Source organism: Bombina bombina, chromosome 1 (genome assembly GCF_027579735.1).
Source record: "Bombina bombina isolate aBomBom1 chromosome 1, aBomBom1.pri, whole genome shotgun sequence".
Lineage (NCBI taxonomy): Eukaryota > Metazoa > Chordata > Amphibia > Anura > Bombinatoridae > Bombina > Bombina bombina.
Genome location: NC_069499.1, coordinates 1,315,136,683 through 1,315,153,807, shown reverse-complemented (window position 1 = coordinate 1,315,153,807; position 17,125 = coordinate 1,315,136,683).

The window sequence follows — 17,125 nt, the reverse complement described above, 5'->3', positions numbered from 1 at the left end:
CGGCGGACAGAACGTGGTTCTCAGCACCCCCCCAGCTTAACCGCTGGGTATTACAGCCGCGAGCAGGCTGCTTGCTCTACAGAAGGGAACTGTCTAACTCGATAAATAAACTTTATTTCTAAAGCTTTTTGATGTGGCTACATCTGTAAATGATAGTTAAGATGGAGGCTATAGACAAATGGGAAACTCAGATTGTTCGAGTACTTGAGGACTCCTACCGAGGTTTAATGGCAGACCTGCACAAAATATTTTCCACTCCACAGCCCGCAGCAAAGCCCTCAGGCGAAACCAAGATGCTTAACATTCCTTTAATGGCAGAAGCGATCAGCAGTACAGTCCGTTACTCAACTGAGTATACAGAGACCTCTAGCTCTATATATGAGAACTCTCGGCAGGTTTCTGAGCACTGGGGTGTTCAGTTTGCAGAGTCCTGGGACGAGACAGGTGAGCCGGATCTCAGAAATACCCAGGTTCTAAAGAGGCCCGGGAAGAGTTCAGCGACTAGGGGTATACTCGGTGTGAGGAGAGCCCCCCTGGAAGACACCGGAACCACAGCTACAGACAGGTCAGACACCTGGCTAAAAACTGGGACAGGCCAAGCTGATTGCCCGGGTGATTGCATACACGTAGTGGGCTCGAGTCGATCAACATCTGTAGTGCCTCAAGAAGATGGAAAACCTGAGCATATGAAGGCTTTGGTTGGGGACTGCAGTCATTGGCACGGAGATCTAATGGGGCAAATAGTGAGTGCCTCTTTACAAATACTGCCCGTTTCCAACTTTAACTACACGGTCCCACAACTGGCAAATTGGGACCCCGGTGGGTTCCTCTCAACTTTTAAGCATGCAGTAGCAACGAGGGACACAGGTATCGGATAAGAGGTCTTGTAATGACCCATGCTACGTTCACTAACTGATTGATGTACTTTTAGATATGTCAAACTTATTTGTACTTCCGATCTTTGCTTATGAGGGGCCGGGGGCAACATGATTATTGTCGCAGTCACTTGGCAAATCGAACCAGTTTAATCTAGCGGGGCCTCATGAACTAGCTCATATTTTATTTACATACAATGTTATGCACACGGGACTTACTGTTTAGGTTACATAGACAATTTAGTTCCTGCCTATATTATGTCTGGGGCTATCTATAGGGATAAAATGTTGATGTCACTAGATGTGTGGTTTTTAGGGGGTATATGTATGCTTTCCCTATAAATATGTTTTAAATGGATCCCAGGGGAGTGTGGGGCATCTAGAGTGCTTATGCAGTTCCATGTGACTCATTTATGGTGTTTCATTTCACTTTAGATCAGAAATGCGGTGTTTTAGTTATGTGAATGTGATATAGAGTTGATCCATGACAAAGTTAATATAGGACTATAGAACATAGTTGCACTAATAGAGGGTATTGTATGTTACATACAATTTGCATCGGGTACTGTTCAATTCACACTGAATATATGCTCTTACTGGTCACTGGAGTACACCACAAGACCCACTATATTTTGGTAAATCAGACCACAATGGCTTATCTTAATAACTATGGCTAGGGGGCAATAAGCTACCTGCGGCCGAGGTGGCAGGCCCTCAGACCTTAAATTAAGTCACCATAGGAAGTGGTCTGTAGAATCATACCTATAGAATAATAAGTATGCAGATTTTTGTACTAGCATAATACTTCCATGATATAGTGATCCAGAGACGTGACAGGCACATGTCTCTTAATTTGCATATATATCCCTACTCCCTGGGTAGACTTTTTCTCCTGCCCTATTTAGCACAACACTAATGATCCTAGTATTACATCTATACTGTGTAACACATCACAACTAGACTTTTCATTAAGGTTCATAAGATGGTTCCCTATAATATACTATAAAATGATGTAGCATCAATAATTACTATGGTCATTGTTCACAGTCCTTTGCTACGTTTTCTACTATGATTTTATTATCTCAAATCAGTTGTGTATATTTCGGGTCCAAAAGTGACCCATTTTGTTATTTTCTTTTTCTCGTTTCCCCTAAAATTCCCTGTTATGTCTCAAATTCTTTTCATGAGGTCCAAGAGAGGCCTCCGTTGTCCACAGAGGGAAGCCATTGTGTGTGACTTTGTATCATATTTCAAGGGGACTCCCCTTAAATAGAAAACCTGAGGTTGTTGTATATTTGTATAATTGGATGCTTTAATATGGGTATATTGTTATATTTATGATGTATACCGAATGGTGATTACGCTATGCTTCTGAAACCAAGTTTTATTATATTACTTCCAATATCTGATGTACATGATTACATAATTGTACTTGTTAATAACCTCAATAAAAAAAAAAAAAAAAAAAAAAAAAAAAAGCATAAATAGTGTAATGTTTACAGAACATTTCTGTGAAAATCTCAGCAGTATAAGGGCTGTGCTATGAAGAATTTCACTTCCTTGTCCTTTTTATTCCACGTTACTTCCTGCAGTTTGCTTGTTCCACGTACACTTTTAAGTTCAAGGAGGCTATAATCTTTTTTTTTTTTTTTTTTTTTAGTAATCCAGGCATTGGTTGATCAAAAAAATGAGAATAGAAATAATCTGAATGCAAAGAAAAACTATGATAAAGGAACATACTAGTAACAGGAACATGTTTGTTCATTTTACTAGTTAATGATTACAGATTACTGTATGGCAGTTTGTCACTAAGATAAGAAGGTGCAAAGTCTTCAGGAAAAAGTTTGGGAGCTATGTCTAGGTGTCCTCTAGCTGCTAAACAATGACCATAAAAAAACCCATCCAGGCCCTACACCTCCCTATCTATACCCCCCCCCATCCCAACATATCCTACAATGGTTATCCCCACCTAGGAACACCAACCTCTAAATTCTGGGTAAAAAAAATAAATAGTTCTGTTAGTTTTTAATTACAGCTATAAATGTTAGATTGTTCATGAATCAGCACTAAGTGTCATAATAAATAGATTCAGATTAGATGCTTTTTTATTGTTTAAAAAGATAAATAACACCCAGCTTTGTACGGCCAGCATTGTTATATTAGTATACTTGATAACCTCTAAACTTCATCCTGTTTCTAGGTTCCTGTTCTTATTTTATTGGCTTTTCACAGGCAGACAATGCTAGTTCATGTGTGATATATAGATAACACTGTTGTCACTCCCGTGGAGTTGTGCATGAACCATCACTATTTGGCTAAAATGCAAGTTTGTGAAAAGCACTGAGATAAGGGTCAGTCTGCAGAGGCTTAGATACAGGGTAAACACGGACGTAAAAAGTATGTTGATATAACCGTGTTGGTTGTGCAAAACTTGGGAATGGCTAATAAAGGGATTATCTATTTTTTTAAACAATAATCATTTCCAACTAGACTGTCCCTTTAATTCACCAGGTGATTATTTTATAAATAACATATTTAGAAGCATTGGTGCTATTCTGTAATCTTTAGCAACTCTAAAGTATTACTAGACTAATTTTATTATTTAAGAATGCTTTGAAAACACGCCCCTCCACATTACTGAGATCCGCACTCACTGGCGATGTTGACAGATGAAGGTACATCGCCACCCGCCTGGACATCAAGGTTTAGGCCACTTTTTATAACATTTCGTCTGGTCGACGGATTGCGAGACTGCCGATAGTGAAATGAGGATTTCTCTTGGATCTGACAATACTTTCAACACTAGGCCCTCTAACTGCATCTTTTAAGCTTAACCCCTTAGCAAACACATAACAAGATCATTTGTTCAAAGTTAAAATACTATAACAAAATTATGCATTTATATTAATTCTAGAATGTCCCCTTAAAAGGGAAATTAAAGAAAAATTATATTGCAAAAAAAAAAAAAAAAACTTTATTATAGTAGCGCTCAGGTCCGGTCGGCAGATTAGGGGTTAATAAGTGTAGGCAGGTGGAGGCGACGTTGTGGGGGGCAGATTAGGGGTTAATAAATATAATATAGGGGTCGGCGATGTTAGGGCAGCAGATTAGGGGTACATAGGAATAATGTAAGTAGCGGCGGTTTACGGAGCGGCAGATTATGGGTTAATAATAATATCCAGGGGTCAGCGATAGCGGGGGCGGCAGATTAGGGGTTAATAAGTGTAAGGTTAGGGGTGTTTAGACTCGGGGTACATGTTAGAGTGTTAAGTGCAGACGTAGGAAGGGTTACCGCATAGCAAACAATGGGGCTGCGTTAGGAGCTGAACGCGGCTTTTTTGCAGGTGTTTGGTTTTTTTTCAGCTCAAACAGCCCCATTGTTTCCTATGGGGGAATCGTGCATGAGCACGTTTTTGAGGCTGGCCGCTTGCGTAAGCAACTCTGGTATCGAGAGTTGAAGCTGCGTTAAAAATGCTCTACGCTCCTTTTTTGGAGCCTAACGCAGCCTTTATGTGGACTCTCAATACCAGAGTTATTTTTATGGTGCGGCCAGAAAAAAGCTGGCGTTAGTTTTTCGGGTCGTTACCGACAAAACTCCAAATCTAGCCGAATGTGTTTAGCTAGCCCCCCATAGTTCATTGCTGCTTCTTTAATAAAAGATTCCAAGAGAATAAATCAAAATTAATAATAGAAGTAAAATGCAAAGTTGTTTAAAAATGTATAATCTATCTGAATCATGAAAGAAATGGTGGGTTTCATGTCCCTTTAACACAGTCTAGGACAGCTGCAAAAATCAAAAGTCTTAATACAGTAAACATGTTTCAACCCTGTGTTTAGAAGCAGTAATATATTAAGATATATACCTATATATTGTGTTTTTCCTATTTAAAACTAATTATGACATCATGCCGTGTAAACAGTAAACAAATGCAATGTCAAAAAATTGCTTAAAAAAAGCAGTGAACAAAAAACTTACTTTTTTAAAATGGAAATTTGGTTGTTGATATTTTCTCCTGCATATTTACACTATAGACTAGAATATAAGTGGTGTGCAATTGTTAGCGTGGGTGCGATATTGCAATATCACTCCAGCATTAACTTGCACTCATATTACAAGTTGAAAGTAAATGCGACCACACAAGTGCAAACTAAATTAGTGCTTGTAGGGTTAGTGTGACTGAAGACTTCTCGTAAAGGGGTTAGGGCTATTATTATTATACTTTATTTATGAAGCGCCATCATATTCCGCAGCGCTGTCCATGGATACAGATCATTTAAAAAAAACAATAGTATAAAACTTCTAAGACTAAGAGACAGGACAGAATTTACAAACACATACAGGAGGAATCAAGGGCCCTATTCCCGTGGGAACTTACAATCTAGAAGGGCAGGAGGTTGAGAAACAGGAGGTCAGGACTGCAAGATTGAGAAAGATGTTAATGCAGAGTTAGAGGAGGGAAATGTTGTTAGGTAAAAGGAATATTATTGAGTTGGGTGGTAGGCTTCTCTGAAAAGAAAACTCTTCAGACAACATTTAAAGGAAGAAAGATTAGGGCAAAGCCTGACAGCATGAGGGAGAGTGTTCCAGAGGGTAGGTGCTGTACGACAGAAGTCCTGCAGTCTAGCATGAGAGGAGGTGATAGTCGTAGAAGCAAGGAGCAGGTCATTGTTGTATCTTAGTGGGCGGGCTGGAGTATACTTGTTGATTAGAGAGGATAGGTAGAGGGGAGCGGAGTTGGTGAGCGCTTTGTATGCAAGGGTGAGAATTTTGAATTTAATTCTGCTGTGTATGGGGAGCCAATGAAGGGACTCGCAGAGAGGTGCAGCAGATACAGAGCGACGGGAAAGGTGGATCAGCCTGGCAGAGGCATTTAGAATGGATTGAAGAGGGGAGAGGTGGAAAAGAGGAAGGCCAGTAAGTAGGTTATTGCAGTAGTCAAGTCGGGAAATAACAAGGGAGTGGATTATTTGCTTTGTGGTGTTAGCGCACAGAAAAGGTTGAATCTTGGAGATGTTGCGTAGATGGTTGCAGCAGGATGTAGAAAGTGATTGGATATGGGGGGTGAAGGATAGATTTGAGTCAAGTGTAATTCCGAGGCAGCGGACTAGGTCTACATAAAAAGTTGCAGCAAACACAACATAAATAAGTTAAAATAAAGTATTACACTCATACATACACTATCTAATTATTCATATGCATATTAGTAAAACTAGTTATCCTGAAAAGGCTATAAAGCCTAGTAAGCCCCTAGGATGTTTTGTCATGTACAGGGGGGGAAACGGCGTGTGACATCATATGTGTTCAAAGTGGCCGTTTTTTTGTGTGCTGTGGAATGAGGTAAAGCTTATGCCACTGGACTCTGGAGCAGTGCAAATGTGTTCTTTGTAGTGATGAATCAAACTTCCTTTTTTTTTTTTTAAAGAATTTATTTATTATCCAACCAAGTACAGAAAAGTAAATTAAGCACATTTGATTTACCATTGCACCTCACAGGGTGAATAATATACTAAAACAATATTTAATTGAAGAAAAGAACATAGACATGTAATCAACATCATGAGTTAATAACAAACATCATAGTAGACCTGAGGTGAAAAAAATAAAAAATAAAAACCAACAACATACTTGTTGGAGCTTTTTATACTAAATCAATAAATAACTAAAAAGGAAGAAAAAAACAACAACAACAATATAAAATACAAAACACAACCCTCTCTCTGTTCCCAGTCCATTATTCCTGATCTTAGTAGTTGTAGGGAGCCAAACATAATCCTTATAAGACCCAAAACTGTGATTTCTTATACATTTTTCCCCAAAAACTTACGATATTCTTCTGAGTTACCCAGAGGGGCCAATATTTGTTCCTGTATTTTATGAGGATATAGAATAATTAGCGGGCTCCAGGTTTTGAAGAATTCTTCAGCCCTGTCCTTAAAATAAAATAAGGTATTATATGATTCAAAAACTATTTGCTGAAGAAGCAACTCACAAAAATCAGAAAATCTCAAAGGAAGCGAGTTCTTCCAGTTTTTCAGGATCAAAAGTCTGTTCACCAAGATTATAGTATTCAATAATCTAATACTATTGAATACTATAATATTATATATATTATATAATATTATAACATGATTGGCTTGAATTTTAAAACTATCTTGAAGGGACTTTTCATACCAATGATTAATTTTGCCCCAGAATTGAATTATTTTTGGACAGGAAAAAAACATATGTAAGATATCTGAGTTTTCCAAATGACTTTTAGGGCAATATTGTTTGGTGGCTAAGAAAAATTTAGATAATCTAAAAGGGGTTAGATAAGTGTTCTGTAATAACTTAGTATGTGATTCTTTCCAACTAACTGGTATATTTAGTTTTTCTAATACAGCAAAACTGTAATTAATGTAGGGAGACTCAGCACCAGGAAAATACTGTAACCAAAAGGTGACCAATTTGTAAAAAATCATTTGTCCTTGTTTCGCTAACATAATATTGTATAAAAGAGAGATTGTAAATTTGCCTGCAGCATACTTTTTAATACACTCATTTATCTCAGACCACTGATAACCATCAACATAGCTCCAATCTTGAGATTTAATATAATGACGTACTTGAAAATACGCAAATAAACTATGTCTGGGGAGTTCATAGCTATTAATTAAATTATTAAAAAGAAGAATTTGTCCCGAAGAAGAAAATATTTTAATGGATATATTTAAGTCATTGTTGTGCCCAGATCTGATATACTGAACAATGCATACCAGGTATAAACTCTGGATTCCCTTGGATAGGTAAAATCTATAATCTATACCTAGTACATTACAGATTTTTTGCCAAGCAATAATAATATGTTTAAATAATAGTAGGTTACATATATTTATAGGGAGTTTTGTAGCTGTGCAGTGCAAAATAGCTTTTAAGGAAAAGGGAGATATAAGGGTACTTTCCATCTCTACTGAAGAAATGTTATTTGATTCTGTGAGCCAGTCAAAGGCTATTTTAGCTAAAGAAGAGAGATTATATAATTTCGTATCAGGGAGAGCGAATCCACTTTTCGTTTTTTTTTAGAAAGTTTTGCTGTTGAGATATGTGCCCTACGTCCTTTCCACAAAAATTGAGAACATGCAGAGTAAAACTTACAGACCTTTTTATTAGCAATAAATAAAGGCAAATTTTGAAGTAGATAAAGTATACGTGGAAATAAAATTGTTTTGATTAAATTGATACGAGCTAAAAGGGATAGAAGGAATGCGGCCCAATTTTTAAAGTCTAACATAGCTTTTTCAAACACTGGTGAAAAATTTAATTTATACCACATTTTCGGGTTCTTATGAAGTGTGATACCTAAATATTTGATATTGTCTGAATTTTTAAATGGATGATCGGTGTAGCTCTCCTTAAATTTTTGAATCCATAAAAGTTCACTTTTTTGAAAATTAATCTTATATCCAGAAAAAGAGCTAAAAAACGCTAGGATATGTAGGTTTCTCGGGATAGAATTAGATGAGTCTTCTAAGAAAATGAGCAGATCATCTGCGTAAAGTGAAATTTTAACAGCCATAGTACCCACTTGTATTCCAACAAGTTCTTGACGTAACCATATGGCCAGTGATTCAATTGAAATATTGAATAGCAAAGGGGACAGTGGACATCCTTGTCATGTACCATGTCATAAAAATATTTTTTCAGATATATTACCATTTATAAGAAGTGAAGAGTAAGGGTTTTTATAGATCTTATAAATAAATTGGAAGCAGTATCCTTTGATACCAAAATGATCTAACGAGTACAGCAAGTGATCCCAAGATATTGAATCAAAACCCTTCTCTGCGTCTACTGATAGAATGGCTCTATATTTACATGATTTCTCATTCTTCTCTTTCTTGATTGGGTTTTGATTCTAAAAATAATCCAATAAAATTTCAACTTTTCAAAGATTAGACGATACATTATGACCGTTCATAAAACCTGTTTGATCTATGTGGATTATTTTATGTAAGATACTCTTAAGTGTGTTAGCAATAATAGAAAGAAGTATTTTGTAGTCCGCATTCAGAACAGATATTGGTCTGTAGGAGGCGGGCTGCTCAGGATCTTTCCCCTTTTTTGGAATTACCGTAATATTTGCTGCCGAGAAATGATTGGAAATATTTGCGGTAGTAATATAATAGTTGTTAAAGAGAACCTGAAGGAAGTCACTAATCTCTTCAGAAAGTATTTTATAAAGTTCTATTGGGATCCCATCAGAACCAGCCGCCTTATTCAATTTAGCATTTTTAATCGTCAGCAAAATTTCTTCTTTGGAGATTGGGGCATTAAGAATTTCTAGATCTACTAAAGAAAGTTGCAGTGTTTTTAGGTTAGACCAAAACTGGTCTCTATTGTTAGTATCTGTATCTTGTACAGCATATAATTTCTGAAAATACTTGAAAAAAACACTCTATCTTTATTGTCAGAATATCTCATTTAGTCATCCTTAATAGCAGATATAAAGTTTCTACTCTTATTAATCTTAGTAAGTTGTGCCAGGTACTTAGCAGAGTAACCATAGTGACCTTTGAAGCGATTCATAAGTTTTGATTCTGCCTCTAAACATTGTTGTTTAGAGTATATATCTCTTTCAGTTCTACTCTGAGAGTACTGTAACCAATTATTCTGAGTAGGGTGAAGTTTATTACAGTTAAAAGAGTTTTTAACTTGGTTAGATAATTGTTTTTCTTTCTTTAAACATTTATTTTTATAGTGACACATGTATGATTTGATTTGACCTCTAAGTACCGCCTTAAAGGCTTCCCAAAATACTTCACTTTTATTAAGATAGGAGGAATTATTTCGATAGTATTCCTGCCATTGCATTTTTAACCAGTAAATGAATTTGTTATTGTTAGTTAGATACCTAGGAAATATAAAACTAAAGTTTTGTGTGTTCTCTCTTTGACCTGAATATATGTCAAGTGAAATTATTGCATGGTCTCAAATAATGATGTTGTGGATCATGGGTCTTAAGTTAGACAAAAGAAGCTGCTCTGATATTAGAATATAATCTATTCTAGAAAATGTAGAATGAGATTTGGACTCGCATGAAAAAGAGGAGGTGTCTGGAAATTTGGTCCTCCAGATATCGTAAAGTTTAAGGGATAAACAAAAATGTTTAAAGTATTTGGTTGCTTTATTATCTTGTCCTTTTTTAGGAAACATTCTATCAATTCTAGGGCAAAGTACCATATTAAAATCACCCCCCAATATCAGTTTAGAGCTACAATATGGATATAGTTTCTTTTTAATTATATCCCAGAAGAGCATTGAAAAATTATTTGGACCATAAACGTTACATAGAATATATACAAGACCTCTGATGGAAATATTTATTATTATGAACCTACTATTAGAGTCACATTCGGTTTCAATAACTTGATATTCCAAGTTCTTGTTAAATAAGATTGCTACACCACATTTACAGCTCATACAAGGGGTTGCAATTACTCTTCCTACCCAACGTGAATTTAGTTTAGGGAGTTCTATATCTTTAAGATGTGTCTATTATAAGAACACAATGTCGGGGGAATATTTACCTAACTGATATATAATCTGTTTACGCTTTATGGGAGACGTTATCCCGCCTACATTCCATGATAAAATCTTAAGTTATCCTGTCATAGTACCTTGCACAGTCAAAGTTTTTTTAGCCTAATAAAACTGAGGGCCAGGGCGGGTAGTACCAAGAGAAAAGGGGGGAGAAAGAGAGAGAGGAGGAAGAAAAAAATATATCCCAGAAATGTTTCAAATTGAAACCCAAACAACAACAAAAATAAAACATGACCAGTTTTAATTCACGCATTATGGCATAGCGATTAATGTATGATTCCTGAGATTGATAATTCATATTTTCTCTTTAGTGAGAAAATCTCTAGCTTCTTTACAGTTGCTAAGTGTACAGATGCTACCGTTATTCTCCACTTTTATTTTAGCTGGATATATCATCCTCACTCTTTAACCTTTGTCAATCAATTGAGGAAAAAAAGGAGATGCAGTATATAGCTGATAGGTCAGAATAGCGTCTCTGTTGTAGATGCAAACAGCTCTTGGCAAAGGGAGATACAGTATATAGAAGATAAGTCAGGAAAGGCAAAACGACCAAAATAAAGATTTCTCACAAGAGTTAGCCAATATTTGTACTTTTGCCTTTTAGTCCTTTTGGTAATTGACAGCTAGTCAACCAGGGGGACCACCTGTGACAGGAGAAGAGCATAACCATACCTTTACTCCAGGGGAACTTGGATCTTTTCTGGGTTTCAGCAACATAGAAGCTGGCTAGCTGGCTCTGGGTCACTCCGGTATCCCGCCCACCTGTCTCAATCGGGGCCTTACTGAGCTAACCTGACCTCCTGGAGCACTGAGTAATGTGCTGCTTTGGCTGCTCTCTCCTCTTAATTTCCCGAGCAGGGTCGGTGTCCACTCTTGCTCTCTTAGAATGGGGTTCTCATCTGATCCTTATTTTCTGAACAGGTTCCAAGAACATCTCTCCCGATGTGGCATGTGCCACTCCGCCACTCGGCAAGGTAAAGACTTCCTCCAAGAGCTATTCGGATCCTAATAGCTCAGATGCCCAACAAACAGCTCACCAAGAACATTTGTGAGCCAACGGGCACATGGATATGGGGCACGGTGAAACTGTAGAGCCTCCAACATGAGAACGCCGAGACGCGCTTCTCCCACTGTCCATGAATCAAACTTCCCTATCTGGTAGTCTGATGGAACAAAATGAGTGTTGTGTATGCCAGGAGAACACTACCTACCAGAATGTACCATACATACAGAAAGAGCTTCTCTTTCTCTACGTATTAAGAATGCAAAATGCCTACTGTAAAAATGGTAGAGAAGTGATATTGCTCTGGGGCTGTATTTCAGGGTTTGGGCTCGGCCCCTTAATTCATTTGAAGGTCATCTTAGCAATACAGGATACAAAGACATTTTAGACAGTTGGGTACTTCCAAATTTGTGCCAACAGTGTGTGGAAGGTCATTTCCTCTTCCAGCATGACTGTGCCTCTGTGTACAATTTGAGGTCCTTGAACACATAGTTTGATGAGTATGTTGTGGAGGAACTCGAGTGGCCTGCACAGAACTCTGACCTCAACCCCATTAAACACCTTTATTTTCAATCAATGCCCAACCTCGCAAATGCTCTTTTCGCTGACTGAGCACAAGTTTCAACTCCAAAGGCTTGTAGAAAGCTCTCCTAGAAGAGTTGCAGCTGTTATAACTGCAAAGGGGGGCCAACTTAAAATTAATATCCATGTTTTAGAATGAGATTCCTAACAGGCTCATATAGGTGTGATGGTCAGGTGTCCACATACTTTTGGCCATATAGTCTATAAAACAGAATTTTAAAATCATACAGAAATGGGTTCCTGAATTTATACTTTATCTTCTAAAGCAAACATTTAGGGCTAGATCACAAGTGAGGTGCAAACTATTTTTTGCAAGCGATATCATATTTTTGTGAGCCTTTTCATTGCACTGATATTACAAGCACCCTTCATGCTTCAATCTTTACCGCGATCTCAGAGCTGTGGTTAACTGTTTTCCAAAACAAAAAAGTTGCACATGACACTTCAAAATTTCATTAAAAGTACAGTAACACTCATATTGACACTATCTAATAAAAATGATTTTAAAAAAATATTGTACAAAAAAGTTAGGACTCAAGATAGGAGGACTCGGGTGTTAGAAAAAAAAAAGGCATGCAAATGGCTTTAACATTGAGACACATACATATAAAATGCTAAAGATGTATATGTATGTACAGCAGCCATGAGGGAAACTTCCCTTTCTTCTTCTATCCCAGTTGTAAAAAATGCAAGTAAAAAAATGTTTTTGTTCATTAAACTTAGTTTATTGATACAGTCTGTGTTGTGTGATTATTTTATTAGGTTTATAATGTTGTTTAGCAAATGTTTTTGTTCATTAAACTTAGTTTTAAGATATATTCTGTGTTGTGTGAATATTTTATTAGGTTTATAATGCTGTTTAGCATTTAACGTCTTAATTTCAAAGCTTTAAAAATAATGTATTAGGTGTTACTTATGACAATTTTGAGAGGGGCCTAGAACCTAACTCCCTCACTTCCCATTGACTTACATTATAAACTGGGTTTCAATTTACAACGTTTTCTATTTACAACCATTCCTTCTGGAACCTAAGCCTGGTGTAAACTGAGGGATATATATATATATATATATATATATATATATATATATGCTGTATATGTACATACTGTATATATTAATGTGTTTATATGTGTATATATGTATTTACAGTCATATAACAGATATAGACATTATATATAAATGCATTAGAGACCTTTGCCATTAAGTAGATGAAAAGATGATAAAACATTTATGCAATATTCAAATTTAATAAAGATTTCAACTATGTATTTACTGTAAATCTTTTACATTTGTTAATGCGATTATGCTATGTTGTTTGTGCGCAGGGGTGTTTTTTTAAACATTTTTTTTCTTCATTGACTTCTAAGGGGGAATGCAAAAATGCGATGGTGTTTGCGAGATCTCTGCTGTTAGTTTTTTTTTCACGTTTTTCTCCATTGATTTCTATAGGGGCATACATGCACGCGTACGTGAACTATTAAGTTGGGTTTTTCACGCTATTCATGTTACCGCTAACGCAAAATATGTTTTTTTTAAACTTTAATACCAACGCAACGTGACTAGCACAAAAAGCTTAGCTAATCCAAGAAAGAGCCACAGCACCTATTTATGCATCAAACATGTGGATTTATTGTGGAGACATCACCATGTACAGAAACAACGTTTCGGTCCACAATAGACCTTAATAATAAACCGCTGGTCGCAGACTTCGCCGACACCAACTAAATCACTAACTAAACCTATTAACCTCTAAACAGCAGTTCCCCAACATTAACTAAACCAATTAACACTTAAACCGCTGTTCCCCAACATTGCAGACCCTAACTAAACCTATTAACCCCTAAACCGCTGTTTCCAAACATTGCTGACACTACTTAAACCTATTAACCCCTAAACCGCAGTTCCCCGACATCACCAACACTAACTGAAACACTAAATAAACCTATTAACCCCTAAACCAACACTGCCTAACTTTAACATAATTAAAATAGACCTAAATTAAAGTTATAATTATTAACTAACTACCTATTTAAAAATAAATAAAAACTTACCTGGATGAAGATGCTTCGCCGCTGGGATGAAAATTGTTCACCGATCTTCAGCAACCGAGTACCGATTTTGGGGTTAGTGTTAGGTTTTTTTTTTTTTTAGAGTAGGACTTTTTTTATTTTAATGGGCCGAAAAAGAGCTGAATGCCCTTTTAAGGGCAGTAAAAGAGCTGAATGCCCTTTTAAGGGCAATGCCCATAAAAATGCCCTTTTCAGGGCAATCAGTAGATAATGAAGCAAAACAAAACTAAGTTGTTAGCGTTACACATGTCTACTTTAATTACAGCCTTTAGTTTGTTAGGATATGTCTCTACTAACTTTGAACATCGAAACTGTGCAATATTTGCTCACTCTTCTTTGCAGAACTGCTCCCATTCTTTTACATTTGATCGTGACCGATTGTGTACTGCAGTCTTCAAGTCATGCCACAGATTTTCAATGGGGTTTAAGTCTGGGCTCTGACTAGGCCATGCAAGGACATTCACCTTTTTCTCCTTCAACCACCGTGTGGTAATTTTTGCTGTGTGCTTTGAGTCATTGTCATGTTGGAAGGTAAACCTTCTTCCCATTGACAACTTCCTGGCAGAGGGAAGCAGATTTTCCTCAATAATTTGACGGTATTTTACCCCATCCATTATTCCTTCTATCCTGACAAGTGCTCCAGTGCCTGCTGCAGAGAAACACCCCCATAACAGGATATTACCACCTCCTTGCTTTACTGTAGGTATGGTGTTATTTGGACGGTGAGCTATATTGGATTTCCTCCAGACATATTGTTTGGTGTTGAGGCCAAATAATTAAATTTTAGTCTCATCTGACCATAACATCTTTTTCTATGTGGCCTCAGAATCTCCTAGGTGTGTTATGGCAAAGCTCAGTCGTTACTGCATGTGGCCTTTCTTGAGGAGAGGTTTTTTTCTTGCAACCCTTCCATACAAGCCACATTTGTGGAGAATTTGTGATATTGTTGTCACATGCACACAATAACCACTCTTTGTCATAAATTCCTGCAACTGCTTCAGAGTTGTTGTGGGCCTCTTGGTAGCCTTTCTAACCAGTTTCATCCTGGCTATTTCATCCAGTTTGGAGTGATGTCCTGATCCAGAGATGGTCTGATTGAGTTTACAAGTAATTTTAGGAAGGGTGATCCTTTTTCCAACTCAGTGATTCTGTTTTTGAATTGTCTTTATTTTTGCCTGACATGTTGGTGTTATATCTTTCACTTGGATGTTATAAGTTGCACTGAGTAATTACAACTGGATAAACAAAAACTGTGTCTGTCTTTATTTCAGACTGCAAAGCAACAAAATGTGATTTTTTTTTCCAAGGGGGTAATTCTTTTCAATACCCACTGTATGCGTGTATATATATATATATATATATATATATATATATACACATGTGTTTATTTATGTATTTTTATGTGTATATATGTATGTGCACATTTACATACTTATATACACATTCTGTATATTCACATAAATACACATGTGTACACTTACATGAGTAATGCTCATATGACAAGTTACAAGTAAAATGTGTAGAACATTGAAATGTGAAATATTTACAATAAATACGCAGTATAACACTTTAATAAATATGAATAAATATGCTTTTTCATGTTATTAGCTACTTAACGGCAAAGGGTTCCAATGCACACATTATATATATATATATATATATATTTATGTAAAAAAAAGTATGTGAACCCTTTGGAATGATATGGATTTCTTCACAAATTGGTCATAAAATGTGATCTGATCATCATCTAAGTCACAACAATAGACAATCACAGTCTGCTTAAACTAATAACACACAAAGAATGAAATGTTGACATGTTTTTATTGAACACTCCATGTAAACATTCACAGTGCAGGTGGAAAAGGTATGTGAACCCTTGGATTTAATAAAAGGTTGAACCTCCTTTGGCAGCAATAACTACAACCAAACTTATCCTGTAGTTGCAGATCAGACGTGCACAACAGTCAGGAGGAATTCTTGACCATTCCTCTTTACAGAACTGTTTCAGTTCAGCAATATTCTTGGGATGTCTGGTGTGAATCGCTTTCTTGAGGTCATGCTACAGCATCTCAATCGGGTTTAGGTCAGGACTCTGACTGGGCCACTTCAGAAGGCGTATTTTCTTCTGTTTAAGCCATTCTGTTGTTGATTTACTTCTATGCTTTGGGTCATTGTCCTGTTGCAACACTCATCTTCTGTTGAGCTTCAGCTGGTAGACAGATGGCCTTAAGTTCTCCTGCAAAATGTCTTGATAAACTTGGGAATTCATTTTTCCTTCGATGATAGCAATCCGTCCAGGCCCTGACGCAGCAAAGAAGCCCCAAACCATGATGCCCCCACCACCATACTTCACAGTTGGGATGAGGTTTTGATGTTGGTGTGCTGTGCCTCTTTTTCGCCACACATAGTGTTGTGTGTTTCTTCCAAACAACTCAACTTTGGTTTCATCTGTCCACAGAATATTTTGCCAGTACTGCTGTGGAACATCAGGTGCTCTTGTGCAAACTGTAAACGTGCAGCAATGTTTTGTTTGGACAGCAGTGGCTTCCTCTGTGGTATCCTCCCATGAAATCCATTCTTGTTTAGTGTTTTACGTATTGTAGATTCGCTAACAGGGATGTTAGCATTTGCCAGTGACTTTTGTAAGTCTTTAGCTGACAATATAGGATTCTTCTTCACCTCATTGAGCAGTCTGCGCTGTGCTCTTACAGTCATCTTTACAGGACAGCCACTTCTAGGGAGAGTAGCAACAGTGCTGAACTTTATCCATTTATAGACAATTTGTCTTACCGTGGACTGATGATGAACAGCAAGGCTTTTGGAGATACTTTTATAACCCTTTCCAGCTTTATGCAAGTCAACAATTCTTAATTGTAGATCTTCTGAGAGCTCTTTTGTGTGAGGCATCATTCACATTAGGCAATGCTTCTTGTGAAAAGCAAACCCAAAACTTGTGTGTGTTTTTTTATAGGGCAGGGCAGCTGTAACCAACACCTCCAATCTTATCTTATTGATT